Source organism: Chiloscyllium plagiosum, chromosome 22, assembly GCF_004010195.1.
Source record: "Chiloscyllium plagiosum isolate BGI_BamShark_2017 chromosome 22, ASM401019v2, whole genome shotgun sequence".
NCBI classification, from domain to species: domain Eukaryota; kingdom Metazoa; phylum Chordata; class Chondrichthyes; order Orectolobiformes; family Hemiscylliidae; genus Chiloscyllium; species Chiloscyllium plagiosum.
In genome coordinates, this window is record NC_057731.1 from 31,961,676 (window position 1) to 31,977,053 (window position 15,378).

The 15,378-nt window shown below is 37.5% G+C and overlaps 1 long non-coding RNA gene across 1 annotated transcript in view; it reads left to right on the top strand.

The window, feature by feature from the left end:
- The window catches only part of LOC122561178, a 76,663-nt gene that overhangs the window by 4,467 nt on the left and 56,818 nt on the right, over positions 1-15,378 (top strand). Inside the window, exons 2-3 of the long non-coding RNA XR_006314939.1 lie at positions 3,717-3,781; positions 4,165-4,216. This is a non-coding gene — a long non-coding RNA (uncharacterized LOC122561178). The remainder of the gene's footprint in view (positions 1-3,716; positions 3,782-4,164; positions 4,217-15,378) is intronic.

A 15,378-nucleotide genomic window follows, 5' to 3' on the forward strand; every position in this document is an offset into this window, starting at 1 on the left:
CCCTGATTCTTTCCCACTGACTCATGAACCACTGTTTACTGGTTGTGAATTTATTAATAGGTAATTCAATACAACAAGCCCAGGTCTTGTTCCTCAGTAGGATTAAATTTAACATCAGTGGAACACCCTGTGCCTTGATTGTTAGAAATGTACAGGTTACGCTATATGATTGGATACAAAAAAAGGATTTTGTTACATAAGGAAATACAGATCTTCAGCCCATTACTACTTTGCCATTTCTGTTGAGAACACTGACTGCAACTAAACATGAGGCAAATATGTTGCCCTCTCAGTGGACATTTCAGAAGCAAAATGTAAAAAGACTGTCAGTTGGGAAGGCAGTATATTTATGTAATAAATGGAGCAATCTGAATATTAATACAGGAATGAGTTAATGTTGCATGATACAGGACTGGCATTCAGTAACCAAGTTGAGTAAATGAACCGGTATAGGTACATATTAAGAGAAAAAATTGAGTTCTGATTCGTCACAGTATTTCTTCTCTTCATCCTGTTTCTGGCTTAAACAATGACAAGAAAGCCAGGTTTCATTGCTTAGGTAAAGAGATGTGGTTTTGAATGCTAGTGGTAAGTATGTACAGCTTTAGTCTTCTTAATTCACCAACACAAATGACAAGTATCTGGCAGGATTGCTCTATTGTTTTTTATCATACATTTCTCTCCTATTTGATAGATAAATAGCAGAATTACAATAGTTTCTTTCTCAGACTTACTCAATGGTACTTCACATTACATGCTTTAAATAAACACCCAATAGAAATAATATGAATGTCTTCAATCTGTAAAGCATTGAAGATAGCAACAGATGTGGGAGTAGAGCTCTTTTTAAAATAGCTCTTTATAATAAAATTTTTGTTCACAGTTTTACATGATTATATCGATAGCAACGATTGCATCTTTCTTGAATATCACCAATGGCATCTCTAAAGCAAAAAAAAAGCTTATTCTGTCCTAAGTTCTAATTAATAATCATGCTTTTATCCAACTTCGATCTTTCAATGCACTTTATTTTTGAGAGATAAATTTGAAATTGCAGATAATTTATTTTTCTTTTTTGAATAATGAACTTTCCATCCTGTCACCACTCTTACCATTGTACTCATTTCTTCCAGTTTGCTTCCTTGTGTTGAAGTACAATTAAATAGTCTGTTTCACTTACTCTTGGGTCTCTACATTTCTCCTCTGGCTTCTTTTTCACATTAATGCTTTGGAATCTCAGTCCTGTTTATTTGGACATCTCCACATTAAACATTGACGTTTCATCCCCGAGAGGTATGGCTATCCTCCTAACATCTCCAATCCAGTGTGTCTCTCTTAACTACAGTTAAATAGTTTTGTTTCTTTCATCAACATTGGTGTCCCTGGCAGCATTATACAGCTGTCCCTGAAATAAAGGATGACATAAACAATGACAAACTTTGTTTGTGCTATAAGACCACAAGAAATAGGAACAGGAATAGACCTCGAGCCTGCCACACTATTCAATAGGATCATGGCTGATCTGAAATTCCTCATGTCCACTTTCCTGTGTTTTCCCTGATTTCTCTACTGATCAAGAATCTATCTCAACCTTAAATACACACAAGGAATTTGTGCTTACAGCTCCCTGTGGCAAGGTGTTCCAACGACACTCAACCTCTGAGAGAAGAAATTCTTCCTCATCTTAGTCTTAAATTGACACCCCTTCATTCTCTGACTGTGCTGTTTGGTCCGAGAATCTCCCAAGAGGGGAAACATTATCTCAGCATTTACCCTGTCAAGCCCCTGAAGAATACTATGTGTTTCAATGAGATCTCCTTTCGTTCTTTTAAATTCCAATGAGTAAACTCCCAATGTATTTAACCTTTGCTCATAAAACAATCCCTCCATACTGTGGGATCTCCAAATGAGCATTCTCTGAACTGCCTCCAATGAAATAATATCCCCTTAAATTACGGGACCAAAACTACTCATATTTCTCCCAAATTTGGTCTAATTAGCAACTTGCAGCAAGACTTCCTTACTCTTAGGCTCTAGTGTCAACGTTCCATTAATGTCCTGATTACCTTTGTACTAACATTCTCTGTTTTGTGCACAGGTTCTCTCAAGTCCCTTTGTGTTGTAACTTTCTGCATATTTTCTCAATTTGGATAATACTCTGTTCTTTTATTCTGTCTTGCAAATTAATAACTTCACATTTTTCCACATGATTGAAGATTGTTAAAGTCCTCATGAAATCCTAACATTTAAATTAGATAAACTAGAAAAGCTTTGGGTAAGTAACTGAGCTAGAAACATAAAGAAGGACTGAATGGCCTGAAAGTTTGATTTTTGTAAATCAAATGTACATTTTAAAACAAAATCCTTAATGTGATTGTGGGGAATTGAGCAATAAGTTGTCTCATCTTTTGGTTGAAGGCAATGAATTTTGTATGTGTGATCACTCCATACACAGAAATCAGTGAGTGGGATCCAGAGATCCCAAAAGCTACAATGCAAATATGATGGCACATGTAGAAATGAATACAGAACACTATTTTCTACAATCTGCATCACTGGATTCCTATACCACTCTACAGTATATTTAATCAAACCTGTCACACTAAAGGTGAGTGTGGTGACTGATTGACTGGATCCTATAGTGTGGGAAATTTGATACATCTTTGAAGTTAGCACTGTGGAAAAATAGCATCAGCTTTGCTAGAAATGTGAAGTTATGTTAGGTAACCTTTGTAAAACTAATATTCTATTTGTAAGTAATGCTAAAATTCTAATAATTGAAAGACGTGATATATTCACTACTCCATAATTAACTAATGTCACACTAGTTAAAGGCACAGAGGCGTAATGGGGATTATTTTGCTGAGAGCTAATATTTCCCTGTATTTGTTAAACTATATACATATTCGAGTTGCCCTAATTAGATTCACAATTTTGCCATAGTTGCCTTCAATATGAATTGAATTAGGGACACCTGAAAACAATTAATCCTGCTTCAGTTAATATGTGATTAATATATATATATATATGGGTGGTCCATGCAAGAAGAATTTATTCTGAAGGAAAGACTGGATGATTGGTGAGCAAAATATTAGAAGTTATAGTCAAGAATTGGGTTATAGTTGAAAATTTAGTTGATTCTTTTCCTGCTTTACAACTCTGTGCACATTATGCACTGGGTGTATGCCATTCACCACACCAGTTAAGGCTGAAGTGTAAAAGCCCAATGCTTGCTTCAGGATGCCTTCCCAAAGTGGTAGTGTCTTCAGTGGACTGGGGATTGGGTCTCTTGTGCCTATGATAACTGACTCCACATGCAGCCTGACCAATGGTCCTTGAAAGTTGCATTTCCATGCATTTGGTTGTTTGTTTTAAAAAGTTTTGCGCCTCAAGAGCTCTTTAATTCCATCACTTGAAAGCTGTTTTGTTTTGGGCGGGCTGTTAGTCGCTAAACTCATTGCAGATTTTGGAAGAGGACTAAAATGTGGATTTTGACATGGTTAATGTGTGCATAAACATTTAGGGAGTGATTGAGTCAAGGGTATTTTCTGACACATTCACTGTTTATTTTTATAAAATATAGCACCAAGACTGTGTTTGGATTACTTGACAGGAAATCGCCTTGTAAATTATTTTGGGAGGTGGACTGCAGAGCTGCAAAAGTCCCTTTCTGTGATTTATTAAAATATTTAACAAGTCACTACATTCCTTTCCAGGCAAGATTATTCAATCAATATTCAGTCACTGGGTGCACTGCATAGGCTTCCAGCACGTACCAAAGGTATGTACTCTTCTAATATTTGGAAGGATTTGGTGCATGAAAGCTTCAAGCCCCATTTATGACAAACTGATGCGTGTGCAGAGTTTGCATGCCATCACATGTTATGTGAAGTAGAGTCAACAGCTTGCAAGTTTCCCGAGTAGATTTTAAAAGTTTGTAAATAACTATACCTACTGTTTTGAATTGCATATTTCATAATTGTTTACATGTGTTTTAACAAAAGGAAGTAACTAACTCTGTCTAAACTGTTTTTAATCATTGCTATCGGTGCAGAATATCACAATAGTTACCATCAGATGAGAATATTGATCACTTCAAATCTTATTTTGACTGTAATGTTTTGAATTGTTTCTTCATGTCAAGTGCTTTTTTGACCATTTTAGATTTAAAATGATTTGCCGTGAAGTACTTTAATTGAGAAGAAGGAACCTAAATGTGAGTTTAAAATTCATTTTCAGAAGGAATTTTGATTATATGAAATTCTTAGCCTTAACTCTAAAAGTGTAACTGCAAAATATATGTTTTGATTTCTGCTTCACTACTTTTAGATAGAAATTTAAGCATATGCTTAAATGAAAGGCCACACCACATAGTATTGTTTGGGTGTGGCAAATTCTGAAATGCAATCTGCAGTTGAAATCATAAATTTTTTTTTCAAATTTAAGATGTTGTTCACAGCCCTTTGTGTAGTGAAGTGTTATAATTATGCTCTGAATAACATGAATTAGCGGAGCAATTCTTTTCAGACAAGTTAACTGAATCACAATCTTATAGTAAAGGAACAGGGACAAATGAGACTGCTTGTTCCAGCAGAATGGATAAAATAAAATTGAAATTGCAAATTAGATTATTAGTACTCAGAACACAAGAAACACAGTTAATAGATTCATCCCCTTCTTCATGCGGATTCCAGGCTGTGATGGACTGCAGGTCACATTAGAACTCTAGTAGTTCAACTGAAAGTCTATGCTTGAACTTAGCCCGTGATTGTCAGCATCTTGTTTGACAGTCTGAGCCAAGTCCAACCCTACTGTCATCCGTCATTGACATGCATGCGTTCAACTGGGAGAGTCAGAAAGCAGTCAAGACCAGGAATCCTGGCCAATTTTTCTACTCTGTCATCCAGGGACAATTGTAATGCTGCATTGTCATCCAGTTTCAGACCAGTTGGCATTACACTGAGTGCACAAAGCAATCAATCCAAGACCTTCCTGCTTTATATTGTAAAGAGCCAAATTACGTGTTGATTGTATTGTTACTTGCCCATTGACTCAACAGGAAAAGCATATCTGTACAGCTTATTTCTTTCTATTAGTAATGTTAAGAGAAGGTACTGCAGAAAGATTCAGTTTAAACATTGTCCAATACATTGACTATAACTCAGTGGAAGTATGGTCTCCGTTTTTTTAAATGCAAGTTTATGAAAAAACCCGATAACCATTCTTCATTCAGTTGGTTCGTAGTGACTCATTTGATCCAAACATTTCAACTGATGACGTATCTTCATCATTTATTGTAGATTTTTAACTGGTTTTTCTGACAAACACTCTCAGTTGATCTCCCAGCAAAAGAAAAAAGCGAGGAGAATGCAGCTTCTCTTTTTGAGAAATTGAAATTGTAGCTTTCCAGCAAAAAAAACTCTTAAGGACAGTTGGTTTTGGGGGACGTGGGGGAAAATGTGGTTGGAATAATAAATTACTGTGGTGTCTCTCTATCTCTGCTCTGTTTTTCCTTTTTGAAAGTAGTACCTGCTGGTTACCCAGATCTTGTAAAGGGTAATTGTTTGTTATTCAGGTACTTAGTGAGTTTTCTTCAAGCAAAGAGAAACTCCACAGGGCCTCCAGTTGAAACAAAAGAAAATCGTGAAGCAAAACAAGCAATCATGATTAGGTGATGTTCAGTTTGTCAATGGAGGGAAGAACCCAAGGCCTTTCAATACATTTGGGATCCTGGAGGAGAAACTATGTTTTCCATTCATGGAGTGTGGGTATCGCTGGCTAGTCCAGCATTTGTTGTCCATCCTAACTCCACTTCCTTTGGGAAGGAGTTGCTCAGTTGTTGCGTTGAACTGCTGCAGTCCATGTGGAGTAGGTACACCACAATGCTGTTAGGAAGGGAGTTCCAGGATTTTGATCCAATGACAGTGATTAAATGGCAGTATAGTCCCAAGTCAGGATGAGGTGTGGCTTGATGCATAACTTGCAGGTGTTGGTGCTCTTGTGTGTCAATTGCCCTCTTCCTTCCTTATGGTTGAGGTGGTGAGTTTAGAAGGTGCTGCCACAGATGGTTGATGAGTTATTGCTGTAAATCTTTTAGATAGTACATATTGCTACCACTGTGCCTCAGTGTGGGTGGGTTGAATGTTGGGGTTCCAATCAAACAGGCTGTCCTGGATGGTATTAAATTAGAATGATGAATTGTGTGATTTTAGGTATGTGAAGTATATCATAGAATCCCTATAGTGTGGAAACAGGCCCTTCAGCCTGACAAGTCCACAGTGATCCTCCGAAGAGTATGCCACCCAAAACCATTCCCCTACCCTTTTTACTTTACATTTACCCCTGACTAATGTACCTAACCTACACATCCTTGAACACTATGGGCAATTTCGCATGGCCAATGCACCTAACCTGCACATCTTTGGACTGTGGGAGGAAACCAGAGCAGCCAGTGGAAACCCACGCAGACACTGGGAGAATGTGTAAAGTCCACACAGACAGTCACCTGAGGCTGGAATCGAACCCAGGTCCCTGATGCTGTGAGGCAGCCGTGCTAACCACTGAGTTATCGTGCCGCCCCAATAACATTTATTTTGGATTTTTGAGTTTTGAGCTTGTGGCATATGAGTTTTCTGTGTGTCTGAGGGGATTTAATCAAGAACTTGCAGGTATTTCCGTGGCCATGGAGATGTTTAAAAAATCCATTAAAGTGCGTTAGGGCATGCTAATGGAAATTTTCTTACTGGAAAGTTTTTGTAAGCAGACAAATTAAATTGTTGTGCATTAGATTTTCAGTTTAGAAAGGTCTCACTATAAGAAAAAAGGGCCATTCAGCCCTTTGACCCTGCTGTGCCATTTAGTAGGGTCACGGTTGATTAGACATTCCTCACGTTCTCTTTCCTGCTTTATACCTATAATCCTTGATTCCTCTACTGATTAAGAATTTATCTCAGCCTTAAATATACACAATAACTCTGCCCCACAGCGTCTTGTGCCATAGAGTTCCAAAGACTCAATCCCCTGAGAAAAGAAAGTCCTCCTCATCTTGAGTCTTAAATTGCCACCCCTTTATTCTTCTGGTCCTGGACTCTCCCTTGAAGTCAGAGGTTTTTATTTCTTTTGATTTGGACAGCCACCATTAGGTTGTGAAAGAAAACATTTTGGTTTCATTTGGGCAGTTTGCCCAAGTCTTTTCTGATGCTGAATGTGTAAAATGGTTGCTCCTGAGAAAGGGAGGAAGGTTCCAACTGTTAAGAAAGATGTTACCCCAATATGAACAGTGTAATTTGAAACTCCCTGATCAGACATGTTTGGTTAATCCCCTGAAGGGGCATATGAATCTGAGAAAGTGTAAGCACAATTTGTATGACAAATCAAAGAAGAGGTTATCAGATTCTCATGACCAGGAATTGAAGTAACAGCTAACTTGCACTTTGTGGGATAGAGAAAGGATTTCTTCCTGGTGTGAGTACCGCAGAGGAATATTTTTGAGATTAATTATACATTACCGTGTGTTTCTGAATCTTTAACCATGTTTTCTGTAAATAGTTTGGTTTGTTCAATTTTATCTTTTCTTTTGGCTAATAGACTTCCATTTTATTGTTGAAATCAAATCTGTAGCATTCTATGCTTGTGTTTCAGTGAAGGTTAAAACTGTTTAAAAAAATGTATCAAGCCAGATTTCAGTCGAGGATCTTGCTTGTCCAGTAATAACATCAGCTGGAATCATAACGAGTGTTCATTTCAAACAACGGGATGCACTATAATAAGGAAGAACCATGTGAATTGAAATATTTGCAGGTTAACATCAATGAGAAAATTTCAGGGTAGACCAACAGTTTGAGAGAGCTGAAGTAATCACATGACTACAGTTTGGAAGCAGCAGGAAGTTTCAAATAGATAAAGTGGTTGCAGGTTAGAATTGAGAACTAATCAGCTATCAGATCTGCTTTTGATTTGTATTATGTCTAGGCTCATTCTTTTCCCCGTTCACCATGTATTTGGAACTTAAGCCTTTATGGAGAGTTATTGACGGAAGAAAATCGGTTGGCATAAAAGATGCAATAGCTTGCTGGAGACAGCTTTAGCAATGGAACAGATCTGGAAATGTGAGATGAAAGGTCTTAAGCAAGATTAATGATATTAACAGATGAAGTACAACATGGGATAGATTCATCAGACATGAGAACTAGGAACTGTTTGTATTATATAAAAAGGAATTTTTATCTACCCTGTGGTGGGCTTTAACCACTTTCCAAAAATCCTGGGCTGTGATTATTATCCTCTAGCAGATGGATACCTGTCCACTTTTGACACAGCTTGAACAGATATTTGAACATGGTTTTCACAAGGATTTCATTGTAACACTTTGTAATGTAAATTGAGCAGTTAAAGATTCTTGAAGTTCAAAACTGGCCAGCTTTTAACTTTCTCATCTTAGCAATCAATTTTTTTGGAAAAATGACTGTTTCCTTTAACACAAGAATCGGATATTATAAACAAGTGTACCTATATCATGCAAGTGTACCTATATCAAGTGAGACAGAATAAGGTGAATTTGATAGATGGTATGACTTTGATATTCACTCCTCTATTAGTGACGATACATGCAAAGGAATGAATAATGGAAGCAACCCACCTGAAGCCAAGATTATGATGCTAACAAATGAGCAAAGGCCTATTGTCACTCTAAATTGGCTAGCCTTGCTTGAGTATCCAGTTTATGTATATTAAATATCCCTAAAAGGTATGAATTTCAAGATTATTATATACTTGAATATTTGAATTAAACAAGATTCCACCATGGAAGATGTGAAGGTGGGCCATGATGCTAATTCACAAAGCCACTTAGACAGGTTTTATTTTGGGCTACATTTTGAGTTTTGGGAGCTACGTTTTCATTCTTAGAAACTTTCTGTTAGGTAATACAGTCTCTTAGTAACTTATGTAATTGAGTTTATATAGGAAATGTTTGGACTTACAAAGGAGCACAATTAGAAGAGTTCAACAATGTTGTCAAAAATCACCACTGTTCCATTTGTTATAAAGCCACAGTGCACCAGAAAAGCATTATTCAAGACACCACAGTATTTAAATTGGTATGCGATAACAGGCATTGGTTAGCAACAAATAATTTTTAAAAAATAAGACCCACACATACAGACCATAAACAAGCTGTCCATAGACTAGAGCCATCAGAATTAAATAATTGCATATTTGTCACTAACACATTCAGTGCATTTCAAGTAACTCATAGTATGTGAGGCTGTTTGAGATGTGATAATACCAAAATGTAAATGTTTATGAAACATAATTGTTCATTATTAGATTACTGTTGTAGTGAATATTGTGATTTGAATAATATTCATGTTATAAACTCTTGCTTTTAAAAGGTTAAAAATAGCTTTGTCCCTTTGCAGCCATTCTGCACCCCCAATGCCTCTCTATAACCACATACAGCCACTTTTCCATAACTGCAGCCCCTGGACTTGCCAGCCTTGCTTCTCAGTGCCAAAGCTCATAGTCTTGGTCCTTGAAGATATAGTTTTGCTCAGCCCCTTGCTCCATTCTTACTTATCCCAGCTTTGGCAAATCTGTAAATCACCACTTTCTCACTATATTTCTGTTCAAAGATTGATTATCTGCTATGTTTTCTACTGATAGACTCACAGCCTTTAAGGAACAAACATTTATCTGATTGGTTGATCCCATGCTTGAATTTTCCAGAATAATTTTGGGGCTTTTCAGGTTAGATTTGCTCTTCTTCCCTCTGATTGTGGGCATTGGCCAATAAGGAGTTACTAACAAAATAGTGTATAAACACTATTAATGAGTAGAGTCCATAATTGAAATGAATAAAGAATAGGAAGGGCTTTGGGATACCATCCTGGGAATTATTGAGTTAAAAAAGTTGAAGGAGAAATTCTATGTTCAGCACTTCTGTGGTAATCAGTGTGAGTTCAAAGATAAATTAAATAACCTTAAGTAAAAGGTTCGGAGAAAAGCCTTTCTTTGTTTCTTGCATAGAAGGTGAGTTGAGGACAGGCTACAAGGTTTTCAAAATTATTGAAGTATTTTGAAAAGTGAATGTTTAAAGTTCCTGTTAACTCTCTGTTGGAGATTTGAAGACTTTGAAATCCAGACTTTCTAGTACACTTGACTGAAGCATCACTAATAAGTTAAAATTAACATTCCCAAGAGATGAAACAAAACAAACACTTGTTTGTACCTTTTTTGTAAAATTTTGTTTGCAAGTGAATTATTCAACTGAAATATTTATTTTAAGGATGCAGTATATCAAAATAATATTTTCAAGCTGTAGAAATTGCTCCTCATGTCAAAATGAATATCTGAACTTCAAAGCACAGTTGGGAAAAGTAGTGCAACTATGTAAACCTGAGTATATGAGGTTTCTTGTGGATATATCAGAATTTTCTTTACTGACACTCAGCTCTTTCTTTTACTGCTCTTGTGTAGTCCACAAACTAGATGATTAAAGTTGGGAAGGAAATATAATTTGGTGTTAGTTAACTGCTTGAGTATAATTAAAGGATTAGCACTGTAGGAATATCAAAATTATCTCACTTTGTTTGTTGCAGCTAAAATGGTTAAAAATAACAGGAAACTCAGTGCAAAATTGTATATCCCATTGTTAGTGGTTTGACTAGTTTTTGGGAAAATAATTTTATGTAGACTGCTCTTAGAGTCATAGAGATGTACAGCATGGAAACATACCCCCCAGCCCAACCCATCCATGCCAACCAGACACCCCAACCCAATCCAGTCCCACCTACCAGCACCCGGCCCACATCCTTCCCACTCATATACCATCCAAGCACCTCCCAAATGCTGCAACTGCACCAGCCTCTAACATCCCCCCGGCAGCCCACTCCACACAGTGCGAAAAAGCTGCCCGCTTCAGGGAACACAGCCCTAGCCAATTCAACTTCTCCCTATAGCTCAGATCCTCCAACCCTGGCAACATCCTTGTAAATCTTTTCTGAACCCTTTCAAGTTTCACAACATCTTTCCGATAAGAAGGAGATCCCAAAAGCCCAGATCCTCCAACCCTGGCAACAGTCCTGCTAATCCCCTCTGAACCCCCTCAAGTCCCACAACATCCCCCCAACAGGAAGGAGACCATAAATGCATGCAACATTCCAACAGTGGCCCAACCAATGTCCTGCACAGCCGCAACACGACATCCCAACTCCCGCACCCAACACTCTGACCAATAAAAGAAAGCATTCCAAACGCCCTCCCCACCATTCCATTCACCCGCGACTCCACCCCCAAGGAGCCACGAATCTGCACCCCAAGGTCTCTCTGTTCAGCAACACTCCCTAGGATCCCACCATCAAGTGTATATGCCCTGCAACCAGTATTCATTCAGAGGTAAAAACGCACCAAAATATATTCAAAATAACAGCAATGGATGAAATATTCATGTGAAAGTATGGTAGTTCCCCTGGACCAAATAATTTCTATTGTAGTTTTACAAGAAGTAAGTGAGAACCCCATGTCCCAATGTTTGCTATATTTGGGAACCATTTCTTTCAATTGGAAAATTTTGCATGTTGCTCCACTACTTAGAAAGGTGAGTGGGGAGGAACGAACAAGGGAATTATAGACCAGCTAGCCTAACATCTGTTGTTGGGAAATTGCTAGAGTCAATAATTAAGGATAGGATTACTGAGCACCTTGAAAATGTTCAGCTATGAGTGTGCTCTGGAATGGATCTATAATGGGTGGGTCACGCCTGAAGGATCAATTTGAAATTTTTGAAAAGGTGGCTTAACAACGTCGATTCAAGTTACTTATATGAACTTCTAAAAGGCATTTGATCCTGAAAGTCCCTCATGAGACACTGTTAGCTACAAATAAAGTTCATGATACTAAAGGCAAATTATTGATCTAGTGATGATATTGGCTGAGCAGTAAGTAACAGACCAAGAATAATAGGCAGGTACTCCAATTAAAAGGATGTTACTGCTGGTGCACCACAAAGATGGGGTCTCAAAAATTCAAATTTGTGAATAATTTAGATATTGAAATATAAAACTACACATCCAGTTTTTCTGATGATAGTATCGTAAGCAGTGTGAATCAACAATGCAGGCATTTGTGAAGTCATCCACTATGAACTTAAATACAGAACAGTAGTTTTCAAATGGCAAAAAGCTAGAAAAAGTGGATGTCCAAAGAAATTTGATGGTCCAGGTATATTGACCATGAAAATACCATGAACTGCTACAGAAATTAATTTGAATGGTAATGCTTCAATCATAAAATGGCCTGCTTAGACATTAACTGCAGTACTGACAGCACTTCTAGGCATCATACCTTAGGCAGGGAGGGAACACAGATCAGTTGAGAAATAGCCATCAAGAGTATACCATGGAACTAATGCCTTTCCATGCTTTTAGTTAATTCAAAAAACACGCAATGCCCGGACCAGTTTCCTTCTCCTGCCAAGGTCAAGTCCCTATCTATGAATATATATATATAAGCTTTCAGCAAGTGGAAGTAAACTACATTGCAAAGACAAATAATAATCTTAAACTAGTTGTTAATGTAATTTTTAGCACACTTCGGATGGTTCAGCAATTGATGTCTAATCATGGAATCAGAGACATTGTTCTGTAAGCATGGACTGGTTGAATACTTTTAGTACTCTATTAAAATTGTCAAAGGGACTTGCTGTTTTATATAGTCTGTCAGCTGTTGAGAGGTATGAACAACACACCTGGCATTGCACTGGCAGTGAAATTCAGACTTCAAAATGATGCTTGCACTTGGTCAAAGAAGCAGACATATAGATAAAAATTTAATATAGAAGCGTAAGTGGTAACATTTGGTAGAGTGAAGAGGGGCAAATTAAGGGACTTAATGTCTGTATAAACTAAATTCATTTAATTTTTGAAAACAAATGTATGAGCTGAAGGTTTCACATTAGTGAATATAAAGTAACCAAGTTAGGGCTGTAAACTGAAACACTGGTTTAGGCTCCATTTAGTACAAGACACTATCATGGTAAAGAATTTGAAACTTGCTGTAGGAATGCTTATATATTAGGCTGAAGTCAGTTACATATTTTCCTAGTGCTCATTATTGAGGCTGCATGATACTTTGGTAGATAGTGCTTCTTCAAACATTGACCACTTGATGGGAAGTAAATAAGTTATTGCAGAGAATGTACTACTTAACAGGTACATCATGTTTTCCTGTTAACTCGCTGTTGGAGATTTGAAGACTTTGAAATCCACATTTTCTAGTACACTTGACTGAAGCATCACTAATATTCCACCAACATTTATTCTGGAAATTTTTTGAGGACTCAACTTTAAAAAGTGCAAGTGCCGTGCTACTCTACCTTATTAGCAGTCACTAGAAGAAAGATAATTAATTAATTCTGCTAGAGGTCACACGTGGTCTACAGTAGGAATGAGAAAACATCATGAGACCATGGCTTTGCTGCAGGCAAATGATTCCTTCCTCTACACAAATACGCCCCATCACCACTCCAACCACAAGTTCAGGTACAGGACATCCCTGCTCCTCTCCTCTAGATCTTCTCCATGAGGATGGAGAAACTGCACCCTGTCAATTGATTGCTGTGTCAGCCAGCACATTGTACAATTTCACTGGAATTGCGTGAGTGGAATCCATATATACTCAGAATGGAAATGAATTTGGTTCAAAATACCTATAAAACATTGGTTGTGGCCTGAATCCAGTAAACCAAAGAACATTAAGTCATAAATGTTAAGAGTAAGTCCATTAAGCAGTCATTTTCAATTATATACCTAACAAACTGGTCCTTTAATTGTGTGGCATACCTGATTTTTAACCCATGAAAATTAATGGGTTAAAAATAATGTAGGTTCTATAATGAGGGGGCCATCCACTACATCAGGCCCACATGTGTATTATTGCCGAATACGCACGGTATAGGTGAGAGTCATATTTGCTATCAGATCTGTTCATTTTGTACCATGCCCAAGAGATGATTTGGAGATGCTGGTGTTGAACTGGAGTGTACAAAGTTTAAAAAATCACATAACACCAGGTTATTGTCCGACAGGTTTATTTGGAAGCACTAGCTTTTGGAGCACTTCATCAGGTGCTGCAACCACCTGATGAAGGAGCAGCGCTCCGAAAGCTAGTGCTTCCAAATAAACCTGTTGGACAATAACCTGGTGTTATGTGATTTTTAACTTTATATGCCCAAGAGAGTGAGAGGTTCTGCAAAAAGCCAATTGACCTGGTGATCCAGGGTAATTGAACTGAAATGAGTGAGGAAGGTTTTTCTGTGATCTTAATGGGGTGGTTTAAAGTATCTTTCCTTTTATCCTGGCTTGTTCTTGTAAATGAGTCTCCCAAGTTTTAAAATGAAAAATGTACAGTTTGAAGAAATGCTTACAGCAGTAATACTGAATATGTATGTATTTAATTTATACTTATGAAAATTAAATTGAATATGACTGCTTGAGCAATAATCATATTCAATAACAGTCTGACAAGTTTGTATATTTTGAGTGCTGCTTGTTTGGATATTTTAAGGTTGTACAGTGTTGAGGCTGTTAAAGTGTTTGCTGTAACCTGGTGGTTGTACCTCTGCCAGTAAAAATAGGGAACTGAAAGGCTAATCTAGAGACCTTGACAGCCAGCTGCCTGCTTGGTTTTGGTGCCATAAAAGCACCTGGTAAAGGGTGGAAATTTTCTAAGCAATAACAGTGGTTGCAATTTTTTTTCAATTGCAATTCAGACTCTATTGAGGCAGCCAAGAACTTGCAAAGAAAACTTAATCAAGTTTGTACTAGGGTGATCAATAATGATTAGCATGGACAAATGTAACTTTTAAACATAAGGAGCATATATACTCAGTGGGTGGGATTGAACCAACCAAATACTCAATGGGTGGGATTGAACCAACTAAAATGGATGGTGGGAAAGACCATGGGATATTAGTAATTTTGGCACTGATAATATTCCATCAAGCTAATTGACAACAAGGAAAGCTAGCCTTTTATTGGGAAATCAGATGCATTCAAATCTCCAGATGCCATGTTAAACATTATATAATGTGGTTTGGCCAGATTTACGCAGTATGTAATTCCAATACCATGATGTAAGGGAGCATGACATAGAGGCAGTGCAGGGAGGACCAATGAGGATGATCTCAATTTCATGGGAAAAATTGTAAGCAAAACATTCTGATCAACTAGAGATCATGAGTGAAACTGGAAATTGTTCAACCTTTTCTGCTGCCCAACATATGTCATCCTTGTAGTGTGAATTACTCAACAAATTGCATGGGCATGCGAGCCACTAGTTCTCACCACTTATAAGACCACCTGGGTTTGAAGGGTCTTATGC